The following is a 26,361-nucleotide window of genomic DNA, read 5'->3' as shown; positions in this document are numbered from 1 at the left end:
GGATGTGGTCGATTGAGATGCAGCCAATGCAAAAAAAAGCGGATATCTCTAGTTTAAACTGACGGATTCTGATGGGGATTTTTAAAATGATGTGCGTCAATCTAAATCAACACTAGGTAACACTGGCCAATTTGCTGTGTAGTTATGTAATCTGAAGTTATGGGCCAGTGTCGTAGCACTTTTCATAGGTTTATGTGTTCACACAATGTAATTTGCATGCAGGGGGACAGATATACAGAGATGTACAAGGTTAATATGTAAAAAATAAAAGATAAATAAATAAACTAAAGGTTTAAAGGTCCTGTTTTGACTCAGGCTTGCCTCAAAAGTTTTCAATTACAGTGTTTGTACTCTTATGCAACTTTGCACATATGCTTTTCTTTAAGAACACATTTTAGGCACGTCGGCCGGGTTGAGGGGTGGTAGTGGTGGTGTCTGAATTAGATAGGGTTTGTGGGGGGTAGAAGTGATAAATATGTTGAATACCATGCTGCAGTTCAGAGGGTTGACAGCATCACAGTGAGCACCATTTATAAGAGACAGAGCATAAAGATGTTGTTTACAATAATGGGTCATTCAATTACTAATGTTGCTCAGTTCGCTATTATGTCATGCCAGGTTCATCATTTTTAAATGTCCCACCAGAATTCTCTCAATTTGTGGTTTATGCTTTTGTAAAAAAAAAAAAATATATAAACACCACCATAGTGCGCACCATGAAATGTAAAACATGTGTGCCTCACCACTTGATAGCAATAAACATTTTGATTAAAAGCTAAATGAACATTCCTGTTGCACCTGTGACATTGTTTTTTGTAATTGAGAACAAATACATGTAGTAAGCTAAAAGTCCATATAATATATAAAAAAAACATATTAATAAAATAGTTCACCCAAAAATGACAAAATGACAGTGGGTACATTTACATGCACACAATAATACGAAGATTCGTAAAATAGTTTGATTAAAACATTTACATACTTTGCAAGAAGAACAATGTCCCTAATAATCCTGTTTACATAGACACATCTGAAATCAACCTGATGGGACTTTGAAAATGCAGAAAATCAGCAATCTATCAAAACGTACTATCACAGAAACTTTATTATTTTTGGGAAACATATTAGATTCTGTTTTAGCATATATAACATTTTTATGTGAAAAATTTCTAAGATCCATACTTTCACGCTCTTCTCAATTTACATCAACAACATGGCTCAGGCAGTAGGAAGCTCTCTCACCCATTTATATGCAGATGATACAGTCTCCCCGGATTTTGTGTTAAACACTACAACAAAGCTTTGTGTCCAACAAGCTTTCTCTGCCCTTAACCTTGTACTGAACGCCTACAAAACAAAGGTCATGTGGTTTGGTAAGAAGAATGCCCCTCTCCCCGCAGGTGTGATTGCTACCTCTTGAGGGTTTAGAGCTTGAGGTAGTCACCTCATACAAGTACTTGGGACTATGGCTAGACGGTACACTGTCCTTCTCTCAGCACATATCAAAGCTGCAGGCTAAAGTTAAATCTAGACTTGGTTTCCTCTATCGTAATCGCTCCTCTTTCACCCTAGTTGCCAATGAACCCTGATTCAGATGACCATCCTACCCATGCCAGGTTATGGAGATGTAATTTATAGATCGGCAGGTAAGGGTGCTCTCGAGCGTCTAGATGTTATTTACCATTCGGCCATCAGATTTACCACCAATTCTCCTTATAGGACACATCACTGCACTCTATACTCCTCTGTAAACTGGTCATCTCTGTATGCCCGTCGCAAGACCCACTGGTTGATGATTATTTATAAAGCCTCTTAGGCCTCACGCTCCCCTATCTGAGGTATCTACTGCAGCCCTCATCCTCCACATACAACACCCGTTCTGCCAGTCACATTCTGTTAAAGGTCCCCAAAGCTCCTCTTTTCAGTTCGCTGCAGGTAGCGACTGGAACGAGCTGCAAAAAACACACAAACTGGACAGTTTTATCTCCATCTCGTCATTCAAAGACTCAATCATGGACACTCTTACTGACACTTGTGGCTGCTTTGCGTGATGTATTGTTGTCTCTACCTTCTTGCCCTTTGTGCTGTTGTCTGTGCCCTATAATGTTTGTACCATGTTTTGTGCTGCTGCCATGTTGTGTTGCTACGATGTTGTTGTCAAATCAAATCAAATGTTATTTGATGTTATGTTGCTGCCATGCTGTGCTGTTGTCTTAGGACTCTCTTTATGTAGTGTTGTGGTGTCTCTCTTGTCTCTCTTGTTTGTTTTGTCCTACATTTTTTGTTTTAATCCCAGCCTCCGTCCCAGCAGGAAGCCTTTTGCCTTTTTGTAGGCAGCCATTGTAAATAAGAATTTGTTTTCAACCTACCCTCCTTAGTTAAATAAAGGTTAAATAAAATATAAATAAATGTACGATTTTCCGAACTCACTTCACTCATGCAAAAGGCTTGCGCTGCTCGTGCTAGCACATGCACAGATGAAATACACTGCTGGAACTCCGATTTAGGCGTTCCAATCTAGGTGTTTTAATCAGTTTATACTTACTTTTATTATGGCCTTATGCTGATTAAGAAAATCAGAGTATGGTGAAACATAAAACAATCTCTTAAGAGGTGCTGAAGAAGCTGGCCAGATTCTTGATAACTAGCTTTGTCAGGTGGGTAAGTGTCTTCTCTTGACCTTTCCAAAAAGTCAATGGATCAGAGTCCTCTGGGGCACATGGTTCACTCAAGTATGTTGTGATTTCCTGGATTTCCTACTGGAACGGTCAGTCATGTACTCAAGAGTTTAGAGCGTGACTGTGTTGAAGGGGTTGCAGGTACGGTACCTCTGCATATCCAGAAGAGGGGTGACCTTTGCAAGGAGAAGATCCTTCATACTGTTTGCCTCATCCCCAGAACACCAATCCACTTTGAAGCGTGGATCCAGGCATGTTGCCAACTGAAACACTCCATCACTTCGACAGCCGTTTTTCTCAGAGAGCTTCATGGTTTTAAGCATTTTGTTGTAGGGACATTTGCAAGGCATTTGTAAGGCGAAGACCTTTGGCACATGTTATGGAATTAGCTGCTGGTTACAACCTGGTCCCCCTGGACCATTTCAGTGGCATCCGTAAAATGGCTCCAGAGTTTCACAAAGCTTTCAGATGTTTTTCCATGTCAGTGGCTGTGAGCTTGCATGAGTCATGGAGCTGACTGAGGACTTCTGGTGTAACTCTCAGAATTGACCTGAGCATCTTCAGCTAACTATTCCATCTTGTCGCATTTGAAATCTTTAGTTTGTTGTGGGCCTCCGGTAGCTCTGTATGGTTTGGGACAATATTCTAGACACCTTGCCTAGCACTTGTCTAAATGAGCCAGCCTGCTCTGGGGCATCACGGACAACCAGTTGGATAGTGAGAGCAAAGCATGAACTACGTTCAGGTGGAAAGTTCTTCAGTTTGTCACGAACAGACACAACTTCCAACTCAACATCATCATGAAAACAAATGGGCCCAATTTAAGGACACATGTAACAAAATAACACATTTAAAATGTTTTAGTGCATTATCCTTGTGCAGATGCCATCATCATCAGTCTCCTTTGATAAGATGGTGCCGACGGAGTGGGGCATTATCTTACGAGTTCCAATCCAACTTTGCTATTTAGTGGCTTTTTTCGTGTTTATCTTAATTTTTTTTGTACAGAAAGTTTGGTCCCACTTTATTTGAAGTGCATCTTATGAAGGCTTTATAAAGCTTCAAAAACACTGCATAAATGGATCACAAATCATCTAAAATAACACATTTAAAATGTTTTAGTGCATTATCCTTGTGCAGATGCCATCATCATCAGTCTCCTTTGATAAGATGGTGCCGACGGAGTGGGGCATTATCTTACGAGTTCCAATCCAACTTTGCTATTTAGTGGCTTTTTTCGTGTTTATCTTAATTTTTTTTGTACAGAAAGTTTGGTCCCACTTTATTTGAAGTGCATCTTATGAAGGCTTTATAAAGCTTCAAAAACACTGCATAAATGGATCACAAATCATCTATAACTGTATTTCATGCACTATAAAATATGAATAGATGTGAAAAAATATATTGATGGTTATGTCATACACATGAATCTGTATAAAGCATGATATACGGTTATAGATTATTTATGAATTGAAGCCTTCATAAGATGCATTTATATTAAAGCGGGACAGAAAGTTCATACCGCAAAGCACTTCTGGACATCAGATCGACAGTTACTAACCTCCATTTCGACTTCAAATACAACCCCTGTCAGTGATGTGTATTTATGGATGCCAAGGGAAGCCAGGCTTCCCCAAAAAAATTGACCAATCATTTTTTGGGTTTAACATTAAATAATTTAACTTTTGTCTCTGTGTTTCATAATTTTCCTTCAAGTCACAAGAGGCTGAATGTACAGTTGAAGTCGGAAGTTTACATACACTTAGGTTGGAGTCATTAAAACTCGTATTTCAACCACTCCACAAATTTCTTGTTAACAAACTATAGTTTTGGCAAGTCAGGTAGGACATCTACTTTGTGCATGACACAAGTAATTTTTTTACAACAATTGTTTACAGACAGATTATTTCACTTATAATTCACTGTATCACAATTCCAGCGGGTCAGAAATTTACATACACTAAGTTGACTGTACCTTTACACAGCTTGGAAAATTCCAGAAAATGATGTCATGACTTTAGAAGCTTCTGATAGGCTAATTGACATAATTTGAGTCAATTGGAGGTGTACCTGTGGATGTATTTCAAGGCCCTACTTCAAACTCAGTGACTCTTTGCCTGACGTCATGGGAAAATCAAAATAAATCAGCCAAGACCTCAGAAAAAAATTGTAGACCTCCACAAGTCTGGTTCATCCTTGGGAGCAATTTCCAAATGCCTGAAGGTACCATGTTCATCTGTACAAACAATAGAACACAAGTATAAACACCATGGGACAACACAGCCGTCATACCGCTCAGGAAGGAGACGCGTTGTATCCTAGAGGTGAATGTACTTTGATGTGAAAAATGTAAATAAATCCCAGAACAACAGAAAAGGACCGTGTGAAGATGCTGGAGGAAACAGATACAAAAGTATCTATATCCACAGTAAAACGAGTCCTATATCGACATAACCTGAAAGGCCGCTCAGCAAGGAAGAAGTCACTGCTCCAAAACCGCCATAAAAAAGACATACTACGGTTTGCAACTGCACATGTGGACAAAGATCATACTTTTTGGAGAAATGTCCTCTGGTCTGATGAAACAACAATAGAACTCTTTGGCCATAATGACCATCATTCTGTTTGGAGGAAAAAGGGGGAGGCTTGCAAGCCGAAGAACACCATCCCGACCGTGAAGCACGGGGGTGTCAGCATCATGTTGTGGGGGTGCTTTGCTGCAGGAGGGACTGGTGCACTTAACAAAATTATTGCATCACGAGGAAGGAAAATTATGTGGATATATTGAAGCAACATCTCAAGACATCAGTCAGGAAGTTAAAGCTTGGTTGCAAATGGGTCTTCCAAATGGACAATGACCCCAAACATACTTCCAAAGTTGTGGCAAAATGGCTAAAGGACAACAACGTCAAGGTATTGGAGTGGCCATCACAAAACCCTGACCTCAATCCTATAGAACATTTTTGGGCAGAACTAAAAAAGCATGTGCGAGTAAGGAGGCCTGCAAACCTGACTCAGTTACACCAGCTCTGTCAGGAGGAATGGGCCAAAATTCACCCAACTTATTGTGGGAAGCTTGTGGAAGGCTACCCGAAAAGTTTGACCCAAGTTAAACAATTTAAAGGCAATGCTACCAAATACTAATTGAGTGTATGTCAACTTCTGAGAGGGAATTTGGCTATAATTAAATGTCAGGAATCGTGAAAAACTGAGTTTAAATGTTTTTGATGTATGTAATCTTCCGTCTTCAACTGTATCTCACTGGAGAAAGCATCCACACACACACACACACACAGACGCACGCACGCACGCACGCACGCACGCACGCACGCACGCACGCACGCACGCACGCACGCACGCACGCACGCACGCACACACACACACACACACACACACACACACACACACACACACACACACACACACACACACACACAAACAGAAATCAGATCCATGGTTACCCACATAATATTTATATTGGGCCAAATAGTTTTTGGTATCTTTTAGTGATCACTGTACTGTGTGTTGATGATGTTGAAATGTTGAAGTTGAAATGGTGCTGGAATAGCGGAGGCAGTCCCTATCAGTGAGACCACAGCAAAAACCTCTGAATTATTCTGACTTAATGACTTAATTTGTAATTCAAACCATTCTGTTTCTACAGATGTTTTTGTAAAAAAAAAGACCCGGCCTGGGCCCCTTCGGGATCCGTCTTCGTCTCACGAACACAGCTCTATCTCAGCCCCCGTTAATCACACAGACGAACTCTTGGTACCACTGGATGCGGAAGGCAAAGACAAATCCCATACGTCTATAGCTAAAACACACAATGTTTAAAAGGGGGTAGAATTCCACAAAAATAACCGGCTTTGAAATATGGATGGCTGTCCACCAACATTAGGTCATATTTTACCTGTTGGCAACCAGCATCGTTGACCATATTTCTCATTTGAGGAACCTCGCAATTCTCCATAATTAACATAATTTGATTGCAACAACTGTTGATGCTGAGAATGCAACACAAACCGGTGGTGCAAATGCTCTTTTCAAGATGCTCCACCTTGATCACAACAACTTCTACACCAAGACTATACTTTCAGGGATCATTTATATAGGTCTTTACTTGAGAAATGTGTGTCTAAAGTGGAAGGTCTCGCTACCCATGATGATGATTCAAGATATTCCCATTCAGAGCATGAATCTGGTGGCTAGAAATGACTTTGCTCATGTTTCTTCAACCTTTGATGACTGTTCCTTGTTCTTCAATGAACATGGATGAAGGGAATATGTTCTGAGTGGATGTTAACCATATACAACAAAAACTACTGAAAAGTCTCCAAAATTCTTATCGGTAATAAAATAAATCCTATAGAATCAGTCCTGAGACCCCAGCATAAATCTTCTTTTTAGTTTTCCGACTTTCATTTATCTCCATGTCCAACCCTTATATTTAGTTTCACAATGATGTGTTTTACCATTTTCCTTTCAGGACAACCTTTGACCTTCCTTTGATATTCTACGTAGAAGAAGCCTGTACCTTCTAACAACTCTTGTGTAGCTTGTGAGCGTCATAGAGCAAAACATGTTACATGTGCATGTTCGATAGAGTCTCAGCTTTTCATAGATAGGTTTTAGTAGTTTGTAATTCAAACCATTCTGTTTCTACAGATGTTTTTGTAAAAAAAAAAAAAAACCCGGCCTGGGCCCCTTCGGGATCCGTCTTCGTCTCACGAACACAGCTCTATCTCAGCCCCCGTTAATCACACAGACGAACTCTTGGTACCACTGGATGCGGAAGACAAAGACAAATCTGATGGTACAACCCATACGTCTATAGCTAAAACACACAATGTTTAAAAGGGGGTAGAATTCCACACAAAAAAACGGCTTTGAAATATGGATGGCTGTCCACCAACATTAGGTCATATTTTACCTGTTGGCAACCAGCATCGTTGACCATATTTCTCATTTGAGGAACCTCGCAATTCTCCATAATTAACATAATTTGATTGCAACAACTGTTGATGCTGAGAATGCAACACAAACCGGTGGTGCAAATGCTCTTTTCAAGATGCTCCACCTTGATCACAACAACTTCTACACCAAGACTATACTTTCAGGGATCATTTATATAGGTCTTTACTTGAGAAATGTGTGTCTAAAGTGGAAGGTCTCGCTACCCATGATGATGATTCAAGATATTCCCATTCAGAGCATGAATCTGGTGGCTAGAAATGACTTTGCTCATGTTTCTTCCACCTTTGATGACTGTTCCTTGTTCTTCAATGAACATGGATGAAGGGAATATGTTCTGAGTGGATGTTAACCATATACAACAAAAACTACTGAAAAGTCTCCAAAATTCTTATCGGTAATAAAATAAATCCTATAGAATCAGTCCTGAGACCCCAGCATAAATCTTCTTTTTAGTTTTCCGACTTTCATTTATCTCCATGTCCAACCCTTATATTTAGTTTCACAATGATGTGTTTTACCATTTTCCTTTCAGGACAACCTTTGACCTTCCTTTGATATTCTACGTAGAAGAAGCCTGTACCTTCTAACAACTCTTGTGTAGCTTGTGAGCGTCATAGAGCAAAACATGTTACATGTGCATGTTCGATAGAGTCTCAGCTTTTCATAGATAGGTTTTAGTAGTTTGTAATTCAAACCATTCTGTTTCTACAGATGTTTTTGTAAAAATAAAAAAAAACCCGGCCTGGGTCCCTTCGGGATCCGTCTTCGTCTCACGAACACAGCTCTAACTCAGCTCCCGTTAATCACACAGACAAACTCTTGGTACCACTGGATGCGGAAGACAAAGACAAATCTGATGGTACAACCCATACGTCTATAGCTAAAACACACAATGTTTAAAAGGGGGTAGAGTTCCACAAAAATAACCGTCTTTGAAATATGGATGGCTGTCCACCAACATTAGGTCATATTTTACCTGTTGGCAACCAGCATCGTTGACCATATTTCTCATTTGAGGAACCTCGCAATTCTCCATAATTAACATAATTTGATTGCAACAACTGTTGATGCTGAGAATGCAACACAAACCGGTGATGCAAAGGCTCTTTTCAAGATGCTCCACCTTGATCACAACAACTTCCACACCAAGACTATACTTTCAGGGATCATTTCTATAGTTCTTTACTTGAGAAATGTGTGTCTAAAGTGGAAGGTCTCGCTATCCATGATGATGATTCAAGATATTCCCATTCAGAGCATGAATCTGGTGGCTAGAAATGACTTTGCTCATTTTTCTTCCACCTTTGATGACTGTTCCTTGTTCTTCAATGAACATGGATGAAGGGAATATGTTCTGAGTGGATGTTAACCATGTACAACAAAAACTACTGAAAAGTCTCCAAAATTCTTATCGGTAATAAAATAAATCCTATAGAATCAGTCCTGAGACCCCAGCATAAATCTTCTTTTTAGTTTTCCGACTTTCATTTATCTCCATGTCCAACCCTTATATTTAGTTTCACAATGATGTGTTTTACCATTTTCCTTTCAGGACAACCTTTGACCTTCCTTTGATATTCTACGTAGAAGAAGCCTGTACCTTCTAACAACTCTTGTGTAGCTTGTGAGCGTCATAGAGCAAAACATGTTACATGTGCATGTTCGATAGAGTCTCAGCTTTTCATAGATAGGTTTTAGTAGTTTGTAATTCAAACCATTCTGTTTCTACAGATGTTTTTGTAAAAAAAAAGACCCGGCCTGGGCCCCTTCGGGATCCGTCTTCGTCTCACGAACACAGCTCTATCTCAGCCCCCGTTAATCACACAGACAAACTCTTGGTACCACTGGATGCGGAAGACAAAGACAAATCTGATGGTACAACCCATACGTCTATAGCTAAAACACACAATGTTTAAAAGGGGGTAGAATTCCACAAAAATAACCGGCTTTGAAATATGGATGGCTGTCCACCAACATTAGGTCATATTTTACCTGTTGGCAACCAGCATCGTTAACCATATTTCTTACTTGAGGAACCTCGCAATTCTCCATAATTAACATAATTTGATTGCAACAACTGTTGATGCTGATAATGCAACACAAACCGGTGGTGCAAATGCTCTTTTCAAGATGCTCCACCTTGATCACAACAACTTCCACACCAAGACTATACTTTCAGGGATCATTTCTATAGTTCTTTACTTGAGAAATGTGTGTCTAAAGTGGAAGGTCTCGCTATCCATGATGATGATTCAAGATATTCCCATTCAGAGCATGATTCTGGTGGCTAGAAATGACTTTGCTCATTTTTCTTCCACCTTTGATGACTGTTCCTTGTTCTTCAATGAACATGGATGAAGGGAATATGTTCTGAGTGGATGTTAACCATATACAACAAAAACTACTGAAAAGTCTCCAAAATTCTTATCGGTAATAAAATAAATCCTATAGAATCAGTCCTGAGACCCCAGCATAAATCTTCTTTTTAGTTTTCCGACTTTCATTTATCTCCATGTCCAGCACTTATATTTAGCTTCACAATGAGGTGTTTCACCATTTTCCTTTCAGGACAACCGTTGACCTTCCTTTGATCTTCTACGTAGAAAAACCCTGTACCTTCTAACAACTCTTGTGTAGCTTGTGAGCATCATAGAGCAAAACATGTTACATGTGCATGTTCGATAGAGTCTCAGCTTTTCATAGATAGGTTTTAGTAGTTTGTAATTCAAACCATTCTGTTTCTACAGATGTTTTTGTAAAAAAAAAAAAAAACCCGGCCTGGGTCCCTTCGGGATCCGTCTTCGTCTCACAAACACAGCTCTAACTCAGCTCCCGTTAATCACACAGACAAACTCTTGGTACCACTGGATGCGGAAGACAAAGACAAATCTGATGGTACAACCCATACGTCTATAGCTAAAACACACAATGTTTAAAAGGGGGTAGAGTTCCACAAAAATAACCGTCTTTGAAATATGGATGGCTGTCCACCAACATTAGGTCATATTTTACCTGTTGGCAACCAGCATCGTTGACCATATTTCTCATTTGAGGAACCTCGCAATTCTCCATAATTAACATAATTTGATTGCAACAACTGTTGATGCTGAGAATGCAACACAAACCGGTGATGCAAAGGCTCTTTTCAAGATGCTCCACCTTGATCACAACAACTTCCACACCAAGACTATACTTTCAGGGATCATTTCTATAGTTCTTTACTTGAGAAATGTGTGTCTAAAGTGGAAGGTCTCGCTACCCATGATGATGATTCAAGATATTCCCATTCAGAGCATGAATCTGGTGGCTAGAAATGACTTTGCTCATGTTTCTTCCACCTTTGATGACTGTTCCTTGTTCTTCAATGAACATGGATGAAGGGAATATGTTCTGAGTGGATGTTAACCATATACAACAAAAACTACTGAAAAGTCTCCAAAATTCTTATCGGTAATAAAATAAATCCTATAGAATCAGTCCTGAGACCCCAGCATAAATCTTCTTTTTAGTTTTCCGACTTTCATTTATCTCCATGTCCAACCCTTATATTTAGTTTCACAATGATGTGTTTTACCATTTTCCTTTCAGGACAACCTTTGACCTTCCTTTGATATTCTACGTAGAAGAAGCCTGTACCTTCTAACAACTCTTGTGTAGCTTGTGAGCGTCATAGAGCAAAACATGTTACATGTGCATGTTCGATAGAGTCTCAGCTTTTCATAGATAGGTTTTAGTAGTTTGTAATTCAAACCATTCTGTTTCTACAGATGTTTTTGTAAAAATAAAAAAAAACCCGGCCTGGGTCCCTTCGGGATCCGTCTTCGTCTCACGAACACAGCTCTAACTCAGCTCCCGTTAATCACACAGACAAACTCTTGGTACCACTGGATGCGGAAGACAAAGACAAATCTGATGGTACAACCCATACGTCTATAGCTAAAACACACAATGTTTAAAAGGGGGTAGAGTTCCACAAAAATAACCGTCTTTGAAATATGGATGGCTGTCCACCAACATTAGGTCATATTTTACCTGTTGGCAACCAGCATCGTTGACCATATTTCTCATTTGAGGAACCTCGCAATTCTCCATAATTAACATAATTTGATTGCAACAACTGTTGATGCTGAGAATGCAACACAAACCGGTGATGCAAAGGCTCTTTTCAAGATGCTCCACCTTGATCACAACAACTTCCACACCAAGACTATACTTTCAGGGATCATTTCTATAGTTCTTTACTTGAGAAATGTGTGTCTAAAGTGGAAGGTCTCGCTACCCATGATGATGATTCAAGATATTCCCATTCAGAGCATGAATCTGGTAGCTAGAAATGACTTTGCTCATGTTTCTTCCACCTTTGATGACTGTTCCTTGTTCTTCAATGAACATGGATGAAGGGAATATGTTCTGAGTGGATGTTAACCATATACAACAAAAACTACTGAAAAGTCTCCAAAATTCTTATCGGTAATAAAATAAATCCTATAGAATCAGTCCTGAGACCCCAGCATAAATCTTCTTTTTAGTTTTCCGACTTTCATTTATCTCCATGTCCAACCCTTATATTTAGTTTCACAATGATGTGTTTTACCATTTTCCTTTCAGGACAACCTTTGACCTTCCTTTGATATTCTACGTAGAAGAAGCCTGTACCTTCTAACAACTCTTGTGTAGCTTGTGAGCGTCATAGAGCAAAACATGTTACATGTGCATGTTCGATAGAGTCTCAGCTTTTCATAGATAGGTTTTAGTAGTTTGTAATTCAAACCATTCTGTTTCTACAGATGTTTTTGTAAAAATAAAAAAAAACCCGGCCTGGGTCCCTTCGGGATCCGTCTTCGTCTGGGTCCCTTCGGGATCCGTCTTCGTCTCACGAACACAGCTCTAACTCAGCTCCCGTTAATCACACAGACAAACTCTTGGTACCACTGGATGCGGAAGACAAAGACAAATCTGATGGTACAACCCATACGTCTATAGCTAAAACACACAATGTTTAAAAGGGGGTAGAGTTCCACAAAAATAACCGTCTTTGAAATATGGATGGCTGTCCACCAACATTAGGTCATATTTTACCTGTTGGCAACCAGCATCGTTGACCATATTTCTCATTTGAGGAACCTCGCAATTCTCCATAATTAACATAATTTGATTGCAACAACTGTTGATGCTGAGAATGCAACACAAACCGGTGATGCAAAGGCTCTTTTCAAGATGCTCCACCTTGATCACAACAACTTCCACACCAAGACTATACTTTCAGGGATCATTTCTATAGTTCTTTACTTGAGAAATGTGTGTCTAAAGTGGAAGGTCTCGCTATCCATGATGATGATTCAAGATATTCCCATTCAGAGCATGAATCTGGTGGCTAGAAATGACTTTGCTCATTTTTCTTCCACCTTTGATGACTGTTCCTTGTTCTTCAATGAACATGGATGAAGGGAATATGTTCTGAGTGGATGTTAACCATGTACAACAAAAACTACTGAAAAGTCTCCAAAATTCTTATCGGTAATAAAATAAATCCTATAGAATCAGTCCTGAGACCCCAGCATAAATCTTCTTTTTAGTTTTCCGACTTTCATTTATCTCCATGTCCAACCCTTATATTTAGTTTCACAATGATGTGTTTTACCATTTTCCTTTCAGGACAACCTTTGACCTTCCTTTGATATTCTACGTAGAAGAAGCCTGTACCTTCTAACAACTCTTGTGTAGCTTGTGAGCGTCATAGAGCAAAACATGTTACATGTGCATGTTCGATAGGTTTTAGTAGTTTGTAATTCAAACCATTCTGTTTCTACAGATGTTTTTGTAAAAAAAAAAAAAAAAAAAAAAAAAAAAAAAAAAAAAAAAACCCGGCTTGGGTCCCTTCGGGATCCGTCTTCGTCTCACGAACACAGCTCTAACTCAGCTCCCGCTAATCACACAGACAAACTCTTGGTTCCACTGGATGCGGAAGACAAAGACAAATCTGATGGTACAAACCATACGTCTATAGCTAAAACACACAATGTTTAAAAGGGGGTAGAATTCCACAAAAATAACCGGCTTTGAAATATGGATGGCTGGCCACCAACATTAGGTCATATTTTACCTGTTGGCAACCAGCATCGTTGACCATATTTCTCATTTGAGGAACCTCGCAATTCTCCATAATTAACATAATTTGATTGCAACAACTGTTGATGCTGAGAATGCAACACAAACCGGTGGTGCAAATGCTCTTTTCAAGATGCTCCACCTTGATCACAACAACTTCTACACCAAGACTATACTTTCAGGGATCATTTCTATAGTTCTTTACTTGAGAAATGTGTGTCTAAAGTGGAAGGTCTCGCTATCCATGATGATGATTCAAGATATTCCCATTCAGAGCATGATTCTGGTGGCTAGAAATGACTTTGCTCATTTTTCTTCCACCTTTGATGACTGTTCCTTGTTCTTCAATGAACCTGGATGAAGGGAATATGTTCTGAGTGGATGTTAACCATGTACAACAAAAACTACTGAAAAGTCTCCAAAATTCTTATCGGTAATAAAATAAATCCTATAGAATCAGTCCTGAGACCCCAGCATAAATCTTCTTTTTAGTTTTCCGACTTTCATTTATCTCCATGTCCAGCACTTATATTTAGCTTCACAATGAGGTGTTTCACCATTTTCCTTTCAGGACAACCGTTGACCTTCCTTTGATTTTCTACGTAGAAGAACCCTGTACCTTCTAACAACTCTTGTGTAGCTTGTGAGCATCATAGAGCAAAACATGTTACATGTGCATGTTCGATAGAGTCTCAGCTTTTCATAGATAGGTTTTAGTAGTTTGTAATTAAACCATTCTGTTTCTACAGATGTTTTTGTAAAGAAAAGACCCGGCCTGGGCCCCTTCGGGATCCGTCTTCGTCTCACGAACACAGCTCTATCTCAGCCCCCGTTAATCACACAGACGAACTCTTGGTACCACTGGATGCGGAAGACAAAGACAAATCTGATGGTACAACCCATACGTCTATAGCTAAAACACACAATGTTTAAAAAGGGGTAGAATTCCACAAAAATAACCGGCTTTGAATTATGGATGGCTGTCCACCAACATTAGGTCATATTTTACCTGTTGGCAACCAGCATCGTTGACCATATTTCTCATTTGAGGAACCTCGCAATTTTCAATAATTAACATAATTTGATTGCAACAACTGTTGATATTGAGAATGCAACACAAACCGGTGGTGCAAATGCTCTTTTCAAGATGCTCCACCTTGATCACAACAACTTCCACACCAAGACTATACTTTCAGGGATCATTTCTATAGTTCTTTACTTGAGAAATGTGTGTCTAAAGTGGAAGGTCTCGCTATCCATGATGATGATTCAAGATATTCCCGTTCAGAGCATGAATCTGTTGGCTAGAAATGACTTTGCTCATTTTTCTTCCACCTTTGATGACTGTTCCTTGTTCTTCAATGAACATGGATGAAGGGAATATGTTCTGAGTGGATGTTAACCATGTACAACAAAAACTGCTGAAATGTCTCCAAAGTTCTTATTGTTAATAAAATAAATCCTATAGAATCAGTCCTGAGACCCCAGCATAAATCTTCTTTTTAGTTTTCCGACTTTCATTTATCTCCATGTCCAACCCTTATATTTAGTTTCACAATGATGTGTTTTACCATTTTCCTTTCAGGACAACCTTTGACCTTCCTTTGATATTCTACGTAGAAGAAGCCTGTACCTTCTAACAACTCTTGTGTAGCTTGTGAGCGTCATAGAGCAAAACATGTTACATGTGCATGTTCGATAGGTTTTAGTAGTTTGTAATTCAAACCATTCTGTTTCTACAGATGTTTTTGTAAAAAAAAAAAAAAAAAAAAAAAAAAAAACCCGGCTTGGGTCCCTTCGGGATCCGTCTTCGTCTCACGAACACAGCTCTAACTCAGCTCCCGCTAATCACACAGACAAACTCTTGGTTCCACTGGATGCGGAAGACAAAGACAAATCTGATGGTACAACCCATACGTCTATAGCTAAAACACACAATGTTTAAAAGGGGGTAGAATTCCACAAAAATAACCGGCTTTGAAATATGGATGGCTGTCCACCAACATTAGGTCATATTTTACCTGTTGGCAACCAGCATCGTTGACCATATTTCTCATTTGAGGAACCTCGCAATTTTCAATAATTAACATAATTTGATTGCAACAACTGTTGATATTGAGAATGCAACACAAACCGGTGGTGCAAATGCTCTTTTCAAGATGCTCCACCTTGATCACAACAACTTCCACACCAAGACTATACTTTCAGGGATCATTTCTATAGTTCTTTACTTGAGAAATGTGTGTCTAAAGTGGAAGGTCTCGCTATCCATGATGATGATTCAAGATATTCCCATTCAGAGCATGAATCTGTTGGCTAGAAATGACTTTCCTCATTTTTCTTCCACCTTTGATGACTGTTCCTTGTTCTTCAATGAACATGGATGAAGGGAATATGTTCTGAGTGGATGTTAACCATGTACAACAAAAACTGCTGAAATGTCTCCAAAGTTCTTATCGTTAATAAAATAAATCCTATAGAATCAGTCCTGAGACCCCAGCATAAATCTTCTTTTTAGTTTTCCGACTTTCATTTATCTCCATGTCCAGCACTTATATTTAGCTTCACAATGAGGTGTTTCACCATTTTCCTTTCAGGACAACCGTTGACCTTCCTTTGATCTTCTACGTAAAAGAACCCTGTACCTTCTAACAACTCTTGTGTAGCTTGTGAGCATCATAGAGCAAAACATGTTACATGTGCATGTTCGATAGAGTCTCAGCTTTTCATAGATAGGTTTTAGTAGTTTGTAATTAAACCATTCTGTTTCTACAGATGTTTTTGTAAAGAAAAGACCCGGCCTGGGCCCCTTCGGGATCCGTCTTCGTCTCACGAACACAGCTCTATCTCAGCCCCCGTTAATCACACAGACGAACTCTTGGTACCACTGGATGCGGAAGACAAAGACAAATCTGATGGTACAACCCATACGTCTATAGCTAAAACACACAATGTTTAAAAGGGGGTAGAATTCCACAAAAATAACCGGCTTTGAAATATGGATGGCTGTCCACCAACATTAGGTCATATTTTACCTGTTGGCAACCAGCATCGTTGACCATATTTCTCATTTGAGGAACCTCGCAATTTTCAATAATTAACATAATTTGATTGCAACAACTGTTGATATTGAGAATGCAACACAAACCGGTGGTGCAAATGCTCTTTTCAAGATGCTCCACCTTGATCACAACAACTTCCACACCAAGACTATACTTTCAGGGATCATTTCTATAGTTCTTTACTTGAGAAATGTGTGTCTAAAGTGGAAGGTCTCGCTATCCATGATGATGATTCAAGATATTCCCATTCAGAGCATGAATCTGTTGGCTAGAAATGACTTTGCTCATTTTTCTTCCACCTTTGATGACTGTTCCTTGTTCTTCAATGAACATGGATGAAGGGAATATGTTCTGAGTGGATGTTAACAATTTAACCATGTACAACAAAAACTACTGAAAGTCTCCAAAGTTCTTATCGTTAATAAAATAAATCCTATAGAATCAGTCCTGAGACCCCAGCATAAATCTTCTTTTTAGTTTTCCGACTTTCTTTATCTCCATGTCCAGCACTTATATTTAGCTTCACAATGAGGTGTTTCACCATTTTCCTTTCAGGACAACCGTTGACCTTCCTTTGATCTTCTACTAGAAAACCCTGTACCTTCTACAACAACTCTTGTTGAGCTTGTGAGCATCATAGAGCAAAACATGTTACATGTGCATGTTCGATAGAGTCTCAGCTTTTCATAGATAGGTTTTAGTAGTTTGTAATTCAAAACCATTCTGTTTCTACAGATGTTTTTGTAAAAAAAGACCCGGCCTGGGCCCCTTCGGGATCCGTCTTCGTCTCACGAACACAGCTCTATCTCAGCCCCCGTTAATCACACAGACGAACTCTTGGTACCACTGGATGCGGAAGACAAAGACAAATCTGATGGTACAACCATACTCTATAGCTAAAACACACAATAATTAAAAGGGGTAGAATTCCACAAAATAACCGCTTTGAAATATGGATGGCTGTCCACCAACATTAGGTCATATTTTACCTGTTGGCAACCAGCATCGTTGACCATATTTCTCATTGAGGAACCTCGCAATTCTCCATAATTAACATAATTTGATTGCAACAACTGTTGATTGAGAATGCAACACAAACCGGTGGTGCAAATGCTCTTTTCAAGATGCTCCACCTTGATCACAACAACTTCCACACCAAGACTATACTTTCAGGATCATTTCTATAGTTCTTTACTTGAGAAATGTTGTGCTAAAGTGGAAGGTCTCGCTATCCATGATGATGATTCAATATTCCCTTCAGAGCATGAATCTGGTGGCTAGAAATGACTTTCTCATTTTTCTTCCACCTTTGATGACTGTTCCTTGTTCTTCAATGAACATGGATGAAGGGAATATGTTCTGAGTGGATGTTAACCATGTACAACAAAAACTACTGAAATGTCTCCAAAGTTCTTATCGTTAATAAATAAATCCTATAGAATCAGTCCTGAGACCCCAGCATAAATCTTCTTTTTAGTTTTCCGACTTTCATTTATCTCCATGTCCAGCACTTATATTTCTTCACAATGAGTGTTTACCATTTTCCTTTCAGGACAACCTTGACCTTCCTTTGATCTTCTACGTAGAAGAACCCTGTACCTTCTAACAACTCTTGTGTAGCTTGTGAGCATCATAGAGCAAAACATGTTACATGTGCATGTTCGATAGAGTCTCAGCTTTCATAGATAGGTTTTAGTAGTTTGTAATTCAAACCATTCTGTTTCTACAGATGTTTTTGTAAAAAAAAGACCGGCCTGGGCCCTTCGGGATCCGTCTTCGTCTCACGAACACAGCTCTATCTCAGCCCCCGTTAATCACACAGACGAACTCTTGGTACCACTGGATGCGGAAGACAAAGACAAATCTGATGGTACAACCCATACGTCTATAGCTAAAACACACAATAATTAAAAGGGGTAGAATTCCACAAAATAACCGGCTTTGAATATGATGGCTGTCCACCAACATTAGGTCATATTTTACCTGTTGGCAACCAGCATCGTTGACCATATTTCTCATTTGAGGAACCTCGCAATTCTCCATAATTAACATAATTTGATTGCAACAACTGTTGATGCTGAGAATCAACACAAACCGGTGGTGCAAATGCTCTTTTCAAGATGCTCCACCTTGATCACAACAACTTCACACCAAGACTATACTTTCAGGGATCATTTCTATAGTTTCTTTACTTGAGAAATGTGTGTCTAAAGTGGAAGGTCTCGCTATCCATGATGATGATTCAAGATATTCCTTCAGAGCATGAATCTGGTGGCTAGAAATGACTTTGCTCATTTTTCTTCCACCTTTGATGACTGTTCCTTGTTCTTCAATGAACATGGATGAAGGGAATATGTTCTGAGTGGATGTTAACCATGTACAACAAAAACTACTGAAAGTCTCCAAAGTTCTTATCGTTAATAAAATAAATCCATAGAATCAGTCCTGAGACCCCAGCATAAATCTTCTTTTTAGTTTTCCGACTTTCTTTATCTCCATGTCCAGCACCTTATATTTAGCTTCACAATGAGGTGTTTCACCATTTTCCTTTCAGGACAACCTTTGACCTTCCTTTGATCTTCTACGTAGAAGACCCTGTACCTTTAACAACTCTTGTGTAGCTTGTGAGCATCATAGAGCAAAACATGTTACATGTGCATGTTCGATAGAGTCTCAGCTTTTCAGATAGGTTTAGTAGTTTGTCAAACCATTCTGTTTCTACAGATGTTTTTGTAAAAAAAAACCCCGGCTGGGCCCCTTCGGGATCCGTCTTCGTCTCACGAACACAGCTCTATCTCAGCCCCGTTAATCACACAGACGAACTCTTGGTACCACTGGATGCGGAAGACAAAGACAAATCTGATGGTACAACCCATACGTCTATAGCTAAAACACACAATAATTAAAAGGGGGTAGAATTCCACAAAAATAACCGGCTTTGAAATATGGATGGCTGTCCACCAACATTAGGTCATATTTTACCTGTTGGCAACCAGCATCGTTGACCATATTTCTCATTTGAGGAACCTCGCAATTCTCCATAATTACATAATTTGATTGCAACAACTGTTGATGCTGAGAATGCAACACAAACCGTGGTGCAAATGCTCTTTTCAAGATGCTCCACCTTGATCACAACAACTTCCACACCAAGACTATACTTTCAGGGATCATTTCTATAGTTCTTTACTTGAGAAATGTGTGTCTAAAGTGGAAGGTCTCGCTATCCATGATGATGATTCAAGATATTCCCTTCAGAGCATGAATCTGTGGCTAGAAATGACTTTGCTCATTTTTCTTCCACCTTTGATGACTGTTCCTTGTTCTTCAATGAACATGGATGAAGGGAATATGTTCTGAGTGGATGTTAACCATGTACAACAAAAACTACTGAAATTCTCCAAAGTTCTTCGTTAATAAAATAAATCCTATAGAATCAGTCCTGAGACCCCAGCATAAATCTCTTTTTAGTTTTCCGACTTTCATTTATCTCCATGTCCAGCACTTATATTTAGCTTCACATGAGGTGTTTCACCATTTTCCTTTCAGGACAACCTTGACCTTCCTTTGATCTTCTGCGTAGAAAACCCTGTACCTTCTAACAACTCTTGTAGCTTGTGAGCATCATAGAGCAAAACATGTTACATGTGCATGTTCGATAGAGTCTCAGCTTTTCATAGATAGGTTTTAGTAGTTTGTAATTCAAACCATTCTGTTTCTACGAGGTTTTTGTAAAAAAAAGACCCGCCTGGGCCCCTTCGGGATCCGTCTTCGTCTCACGAACACAGCTCTATCTCAGCCCCCGTTAATCACACAGAGAACTCTTGGTACCACTGGATGCGGAAGACAAAGACAAATCTGATGGTACAACCCATACGTCTATAGCTAAAACACACAATAATTAAAAGGGGGTAGAATTCCACAAAAATAACCGCTTTGAATATGGATGGCTGTCCACCAACATTAGGTCATATTTTACCTGTTGGCAACCAGCATCGTTGACCATATTTCTCATTTGAGGAACCTCGCAATTCTCCATAATTAACATAATTTGATTGCAACAACTGTTGATGCTGAGAATGCAACACAAACCGGTGGTGCAAATGCTCTTTTCAAGATGCTCCACCTTGATCACAACAACTTCCACACCAAGACTATACTTTCAGGGATCATTTCTATAGTTCTTTACTTGAGAAATGTGTGTCTAAAGTGGAAGGTCTCGCTATCCATGATGATGATTCAAGATATTCCCATTCAGAGCATGAATCTGTGGCTAGAAATGACTTTCCTCATTTTCTTCCACTTTGATGACTGTTCCTTGTTCTTCAATGAACATGGATGAAGGGAATATGTTCTGAGTGGATGTTAACCATGTACAACAAAAACTACTGAAAGTCTCCAAATTCTTATCGTTAATAAAATAAATCCTATAGAATCAGTCCTGAGACCCCAGCATAAATCTTCTTTTTAGTTTTCCGACTTTCATTTATCTCCATGTCCAGCACTTATATTTAGCTTCACAATGAGGTGTTTCACCATTTTCCTTTGATCTTCTACGTAGAAGAACCCTGTACCTTCTAACAGCTCTTGTGTAGCTTGTGAGCATCATAGAGCAAAACATGTTACATGTGCATGTTCGATAGAGTCTCAGCTTTTCATAGATAGGTTTTAGTAGTTTGTAATTCAAACCATTCGTTTCTACAGATGTTTTTGTAAAAAAAGACCCGGCCTGGGCCCCTTCGGGATCCGTCTTCGTCTCACGAACACAGCTCTATCTCAGCCCCCGTTAATCACACAGACGAACTCTTGTACCACTGGATGCGGAAGACAAAGACAAATCTGATGGTACAACCATACGTCTATAGCTAAAACACACAATAATTAAAAGGGGGTAGAATTCCACACAAAATAACCGGCTTTGAATATGATGGCTGTCCACCACATTAGGTCATATTTTACCTGTTGGCAACCAGCATCGTTGACCATATTTCTCATTTGAGGAACCTCGCAATTCTCCATAATTAACATAATTTGATTGCAACAACTGTTGATGCTGAGAATGCAACACACAAACCGGTGGTGCAAATGCTCTTTTCAAGATGCTCCACCTTGATCACAACAACTTCCCACCAAGACTATACTTTCAGGGATCATTTCTTTAGTTCTTTACTGAGAAATGTGTGTGTAAAGTGGAAGGTCTCGCTATCCATGATGATGATTCAAGATTTTACCGTTCAGAGCATGAATCTGGTGGCTAGAAATGACTTTGCTCATTTTTCTTCCACCTTTGATGACTGTTCCTTGTTCTTCAATGAACATGGATGAAGGGAATATGTTCTGAGTGGATGTTAACCATGTACAACAAAAACTACTGAAATGTCTCCAAAGTTCTTATCGTTAATAAAATAAATCCTATAGAATCAGTCCTGAGACCCAGCATAAATCTTCTTTTTAGTTTTCCGACTTTCATTTATCTCCATGTCCAGCACTTATATTTAGCTTCACAATGAGGTGTTTCACCATTTTCCTTTCAGGACAACCTTGACCTTCCTTTGATCTTCTGCGTAGAAGAACCCTGTACCTTCTAACAACTCTTGTGTAGCTTGTGACATCATAGAGCAAAACATGTTACATGTGCATGTTCGATAGAGTCTCAGCTTTTCATAGATAGGTTTTAGTAGTTTGTAATTCAAACCATTCTGTTTCTACAGATGTTTTGTAAAAAAAAAGACCCGGCCTGGGCCCTTCGGGATCCGTCTTCGTCTCACGAACACAGCTCTATCTCAGCCCCCGTTATCACACAGACGAACTCTTGGTACCACTGGATGCGGAAGACAAAGACAAATCTGATGGTACAACCCATACGTCTATAGCTAAAACACACAATTTAAAAGGGTAGAATTCCACAAATAACCGCTTTGAATATGGATGGCTGTCCACCAACATTAGGTCATATTTTACCTGTTGGCAACCAGCATCGTTGACCATATTTCTCATTTGAGGAACCTCGCAATTCATAATTAACATAATTTGATTGCAACAACTGTTGATTGAGAATGCAAACAAAACCGTGGTTGCAAATGCTCTTTCAAGATGCTCCACCTTGATCACAACAACTTCCACACCAAGACTATACTTTCAGGATCATTTCTATAGTTCTTTACTTGAGAATGTGTGTCTAAAGTGGAAGGTCTCGCTATCCATGATGATGATTCAAGATATTCCTTCAGAGCATGAATCTGTGGCTAGAAATGACTTTGCTCATTTTCTTCCACTTTGATGACTGTTCCTTGTTCTTCAATGAACATGGATGAAGGGAATAGTTCGAGTGGATGTTAACCATGTACACAAAAAACTACTGAAATGTCTCCAAAGTTCTTATTCGTTAATAAAATAATCCTATAGAATCAGTCCTGAGACCCCAGCATAAATCTTCTTTTTAGTTTTCCGACTTTCATTTATCTCCATGTCCAGCACTTATATTTAGCTTCACAATGAGGTGTTTCACCATTTTCCTTTCAGGACAACCTTGACCTTCCTTTGATCTTCTCGTAGAAGAAACCTGTACCTTCTAACAACTCTTGTGTAGCTTGTGAGCATCATAGAGCAAAACATGTTACATGTGCATGTTCGATAGAGTCTCAGCTTTTCATAGATAGGTTTTAGTAGTTTGTAATTCAAACCATTCTGTTTCTACAGATGTTTTGTAAAAAAAGACCCGGCCTGGGCCCTTCGGGATCCGTCTTCGTCTCACGAACACAGCTCTATCTCAGCCCCCGTTAATCACACAGACGAACTCTTGGTACCACTGGATGCGGAAGACAAAGACAAATCTGATGGTACAACCATACGTCTATAGCTAAAACACACAATAATTAAAAGGGGTAGAATTCCACAAAATAACCGGCTTTGAATATGGATGGCTGTCCACCAACATTAGGTCATATTTTACCTGTTGGCAACCAGCATCGTTGACCATATTTCTCATTTGAGGAACCTCGCAATTCTCCATAATTAACATAATTTGATTGCAACAACTGTTGATGCTGAGAATGCAACACAAAACCGGTGGTGCAAATGCTCTTTTCAGATGCTCCACCTTGATCACAACAACTTCCACACCAAGACTATACTTTCAGGGATCATTTCTATAGTCTTTACTTGAGAAATGTGTGTCTAAAGTGGAAGTCTCGCATACCATGATGATGATTCAAGATATTCCTTCAGAGCATGAATCTGTGGCTAGAAATGACTTTCTCATTTTTCTTCCACCTTTGATGACTGTTCCTTGTTCTTCAATGAACATGGATGAAGGGAATATGTTCTGAGTGGATGTTAACCATGTACAACAAAAAACTACTGAAATGTCTCCAAAGTTCTTATCGTTAATAAATAAATCCTATAGAATCAGTCCTGAGACCCCAGCATAAATCTTCTTTTTAGTTTTCCGACTTTCATTTATCTCCATGTCCAGCACTTATATTTAGCTTCACAATGAGTGTTTCACCATTTTCCTTTCAGGACAACCTTTGACCTTCCTTTGATTTCTCTAGAAAACCTGTACCTTCTAACAACTCTTGTGTAGCTTGTGAGCATCATAGAGCAAAACATGTTACATGTGCATGTTCGATAGAGTCTCAGCTTTTCATAGATAGGTTTAGTAGTTTGTAATTCAAACCATTCTGTTTCTACAGAGTTTTTGTAAAAAAAAGACCCGGCCTGGCCCTTCGGGATCCGTCTTCGTCTCACGAACACAGCTCTATCTCAGCCCGTTAATCACACAGACGAACTCTTGGTACCACTGGATGCGGAAGACAAAGACAAATCTGATGGTACAACCCATACGTCTATAGCTAAAACACACAAATTAAAAGGGGGTAGAATTCCACAAAAATAACCGGCTTTGAAATATGGATGGCTGTCCACCAACATTAGGTCATATTTTACCTGTTGGCAACCAGCATCGTTGACCATATTTCTCATTTGAGGAACCTCGCAATTCTCCATAATTAACATAATTTGATTGCAACAACTGTTGATGCTGAGAATGCAACACAAACCGGTGGTGCAAATGCTCTTTTCAAGATGCTCCACCTTGATCACAACAACTTCACACCAAGACTATACTTTCAAGGATCATTTCTATAGTTCTCTACTTGAGAAATGTGTGTCTAAAGTGGAAGGTCTCGCTATCCATGATGATGATTCAAGCTATTCCCGTTCAGAGCATGAATCTGGTGGCTAGAAATGACTTTGCTCATTTTTCTTCCACCTTTGATGACTGTTCCTTGTTCTTCAATGAACATGGATGAAGGGAATATGTTCTGAGTGGATTTAACCATGTACAACAAAAATACTGAAATGTCTCCAAATTCTTATCGTTAATAAAATAAATCCTATAGAATCAGTCCTGAGACCCCAGCATAAATCTTCTTTTTAGTTTCCGACTTTCATTTATCTCCATGTCCAGCACTTATATTTAGCTTCACAATGAGGTGTTTACCATTTTCCTTTCAGGACAACCTTGACCTTCCTTGATCTTCTCGTAGAAGACCTGTACCTTCTAACAACTCTTGTGTAGCTTGTGAGCATCATAGAGCAAAACATGTTACATGTGCATGTTCGATAGAGTCTCAGCTTTTCATAGATAGGTTTTAGTAGTTTAATTCAAACCATTCTGTTTCTACAGATGTTTTTGTAAAAAAAAACCCGGCCTGGGCCCCTTCGGGATCCGTCTTCGTCTCACGAACACAGCTCTATCTCAGCCCCGTTAATCACACAGACGAACTCTTGGTACCACTGGATCGGAAGACAAAGACAAATCTGATGGTACAACCTATACGTCTATAGCTAAAACACACAATAATTAAAAGGGGGTAGAATTCCACAAAAATAACCGGCGTTGAATTATGGATGGCTGTCCACCAACATTAGGTCATATTTTACCTGTTGGCAACCAGCATCGTTGACCATATTTCTCATTTGAGGAACCTCGCAATTCTCCATAATTAACATAATTTGATTGCAACAACTGTTGATGCTGAGAATGCAACACAAACCGGTGGTGCAAATGCTCTTTTCAAGATGCTCCACCTTGATCACAAAACAACTTCCACACCAAGACTATACTTTCAGGATCATTTCTATAGTTCTTACTTGAAATGTGTGTCTAAAGTGGAAGGTCTCGCTATCCATGATGATGATTCAAGATATTCCTTCAGAGCATGAATCTGGTGGCTAGAAATGACTTTGTCTCATTTTTCTTCCACCTTTGATGACTGTTCCTTGTTCTTCAATGAACATGGATGAAGGGAATATGTTCTGAGTGGATGTTAACCATGTACAACAAAAACTACTGAAATGTCTCCAAAGTTCTTATCGTTAATAAAATAAATCCTATAGAATCAGTCCTGAGACCCCAGCATAAATCTTCTTTTTAGTTTTCCGACTTTCATTTATCTCCATGTCCAGCACTTATATTTAGCTTCACAATGAGGTGTTTCACCATTTTCCTTTCAGGACAACCTTTGACCTTC

At 39.2% G+C, this 26,361-nt stretch overlaps 20 non-coding genes across 20 annotated transcripts; all 20 read left to right on the top strand.

The window, feature by feature from the left end:
- Positions 1 to 6,762: 6,762 nt before the first annotated feature.
- On the top strand, positions 6,763 to 6,978 carry LOC120036715. The gene has a single exon (XR_005474614.1). It is a non-coding gene; the product is annotated as a small nucleolar RNA U3 (small nucleolar RNA).
- Positions 6,979 to 7,782: 804 nt separating this feature from the next.
- On the top strand, positions 7,783 to 7,998 carry LOC120036714. The gene has a single exon (XR_005474613.1). It is a non-coding gene; the product is annotated as a small nucleolar RNA U3 (small nucleolar RNA).
- An 804-nt stretch (positions 7,999 to 8,802) lies between these two features.
- Positions 8,803 to 9,018, top strand: LOC120036717. Its single transcript, XR_005474616.1, has one exon. It is a non-coding gene; the product is annotated as a small nucleolar RNA U3 (small nucleolar RNA).
- An 800-nt stretch (positions 9,019 to 9,818) lies between these two features.
- Positions 9,819 to 10,034, top strand: LOC120036718. Its single transcript, XR_005474617.1, has one exon. It is a non-coding gene; the product is annotated as a small nucleolar RNA U3 (small nucleolar RNA).
- Positions 10,035 to 10,838: 804 nt separating this feature from the next.
- LOC120036707 lies at positions 10,839 to 11,054 on the top strand. The gene has a single exon (XR_005474606.1). It is a non-coding gene; the product is annotated as a small nucleolar RNA U3 (small nucleolar RNA).
- Positions 11,055 to 11,858: 804 nt separating this feature from the next.
- LOC120036708 lies at positions 11,859 to 12,074 on the top strand. Its single transcript, XR_005474607.1, has one exon. It is a non-coding gene; the product is annotated as a small nucleolar RNA U3 (small nucleolar RNA).
- Positions 12,075 to 12,905: 831 nt separating this feature from the next.
- On the top strand, positions 12,906 to 13,121 carry LOC120036716. The gene has a single exon (XR_005474615.1). It is a non-coding gene; the product is annotated as a small nucleolar RNA U3 (small nucleolar RNA).
- An 808-nt stretch (positions 13,122 to 13,929) lies between these two features.
- LOC120036703 lies at positions 13,930 to 14,145 on the top strand. The gene has a single exon (XR_005474602.1). It is a non-coding gene; the product is annotated as a small nucleolar RNA U3 (small nucleolar RNA).
- A 798-nt stretch (positions 14,146 to 14,943) lies between these two features.
- LOC120036706 lies at positions 14,944 to 15,159 on the top strand. Its single transcript, XR_005474605.1, has one exon. It is a non-coding gene; the product is annotated as a small nucleolar RNA U3 (small nucleolar RNA).
- Positions 15,160 to 15,955: 796 nt separating this feature from the next.
- On the top strand, positions 15,956 to 16,171 carry LOC120036704. Its single transcript, XR_005474603.1, has one exon. It is a non-coding gene; the product is annotated as a small nucleolar RNA U3 (small nucleolar RNA).
- Positions 16,172 to 16,969: 798 nt separating this feature from the next.
- LOC120036705 lies at positions 16,970 to 17,185 on the top strand. Its single transcript, XR_005474604.1, has one exon. It is a non-coding gene; the product is annotated as a small nucleolar RNA U3 (small nucleolar RNA).
- A 797-nt stretch (positions 17,186 to 17,982) lies between these two features.
- On the top strand, positions 17,983 to 18,193 carry LOC120036698. Its single transcript, XR_005474598.1, has one exon. It is a non-coding gene; the product is annotated as a small nucleolar RNA U3 (small nucleolar RNA).
- Positions 18,194 to 18,977: 784 nt separating this feature from the next.
- On the top strand, positions 18,978 to 19,192 carry LOC120036702. Its single transcript, XR_005474601.1, has one exon. It is a non-coding gene; the product is annotated as a small nucleolar RNA U3 (small nucleolar RNA).
- A 784-nt stretch (positions 19,193 to 19,976) lies between these two features.
- Positions 19,977 to 20,190, top strand: LOC120036710. The gene has a single exon (XR_005474609.1). It is a non-coding gene; the product is annotated as a small nucleolar RNA U3 (small nucleolar RNA).
- Positions 20,191 to 20,975: 785 nt separating this feature from the next.
- Positions 20,976 to 21,188, top strand: LOC120036699. The gene has a single exon (XR_005474599.1). It is a non-coding gene; the product is annotated as a small nucleolar RNA U3 (small nucleolar RNA).
- A 768-nt stretch (positions 21,189 to 21,956) lies between these two features.
- Positions 21,957 to 22,171, top strand: LOC120036713. The gene has a single exon (XR_005474612.1). It is a non-coding gene; the product is annotated as a small nucleolar RNA U3 (small nucleolar RNA).
- A 780-nt stretch (positions 22,172 to 22,951) lies between these two features.
- Positions 22,952 to 23,158, top strand: LOC120036712. The gene has a single exon (XR_005474611.1). It is a non-coding gene; the product is annotated as a small nucleolar RNA U3 (small nucleolar RNA).
- Positions 23,159 to 23,948: 790 nt separating this feature from the next.
- On the top strand, positions 23,949 to 24,158 carry LOC120036711. The gene has a single exon (XR_005474610.1). It is a non-coding gene; the product is annotated as a small nucleolar RNA U3 (small nucleolar RNA).
- Positions 24,159 to 24,942: 784 nt separating this feature from the next.
- On the top strand, positions 24,943 to 25,158 carry LOC120036709. Its single transcript, XR_005474608.1, has one exon. It is a non-coding gene; the product is annotated as a small nucleolar RNA U3 (small nucleolar RNA).
- Positions 25,159 to 25,944: 786 nt separating this feature from the next.
- LOC120036701 lies at positions 25,945 to 26,155 on the top strand. The gene has a single exon (XR_005474600.1). It is a non-coding gene; the product is annotated as a small nucleolar RNA U3 (small nucleolar RNA).
- Positions 26,156 to 26,361: the final 206 nt, after the last annotated feature.

This window comes from Salvelinus namaycush, unplaced genomic scaffold, assembly GCF_016432855.1.
Source record: "Salvelinus namaycush isolate Seneca unplaced genomic scaffold, SaNama_1.0 Scaffold1443, whole genome shotgun sequence".
Lineage (NCBI taxonomy): Eukaryota > Metazoa > Chordata > Actinopteri > Salmoniformes > Salmonidae > Salvelinus > Salvelinus namaycush.
The sequence above is the reverse complement of the archived record's forward strand: the minus strand, read 5'-3'. Positions and strand labels throughout refer to the sequence as shown.